This window comes from Pteropus vampyrus, unplaced genomic scaffold (genome assembly GCF_000151845.1).
Source record: "Pteropus vampyrus isolate Shadow unplaced genomic scaffold, Pvam_2.0 Scaffold164, whole genome shotgun sequence".
NCBI classification, from domain to species: Eukaryota; Metazoa; Chordata; class Mammalia; order Chiroptera; family Pteropodidae; genus Pteropus; species Pteropus vampyrus.
In genome coordinates, this window is record NW_011888945.1 from 2,276,635 (window position 1) to 2,277,322 (window position 688).

Here is a 688-nt window from a genome sequence, read left to right on the forward strand (position 1 = left end):
GTCTTCCCACAGGTAATGTCCCTGGCACTGCTGCCCCGGGGCTTGTGCCCAGCCTCATGCAAACCTCCCTGCCTCAGGCTCTGAGCCAGTGTGGACGGTCTGTCTTCTTCCATCCGTGTGGACATTCCTTCAGCAGGACCTCACGTCCCGACCCTTCTCTGAGCTAGAAGCACCCTGCACAGAGAATGAGGGCGGGTGGGGGCTGTCATCTCAGCAGACTCTTGTCCCTGGGGGTATCTGGCGGGGCACATCCTGGACAAATCAGGCTCCCTCTCCCCAGAAAATGAGCCTGCGCCCCGGGGACACTTGAGATGAGGCTCCCATAAAGTGTGATGGAACATTTAACCTCACAAGTAGTCAAGAAAATACAAACTTTTAAAATGAGATTAGTTTTAAAATCTACAGTTTTGGAGGGTAAAAAAAAAAAGCCCTTGATAATATAGATGATGACGAGTAGTGTAGTTTGCCTTTTTGGCCAGGCCCCTTCTCCACTAGGCGGGGGTGGGATGAAACCAGGTCACCCTACTTCCATTTCCACGAAACTGGCACACCAGGCCAAACAGGCAAATAGATGTAGGTTTCTTTACTAAACAGTTGTTTCAGAAGGAAAAATTCCATGCCAAAGAGACAAATGTTAGAGTTTAAGAGAACTCAGACTTTCCCTTGAGTTTTGCAAGACGAAACACCA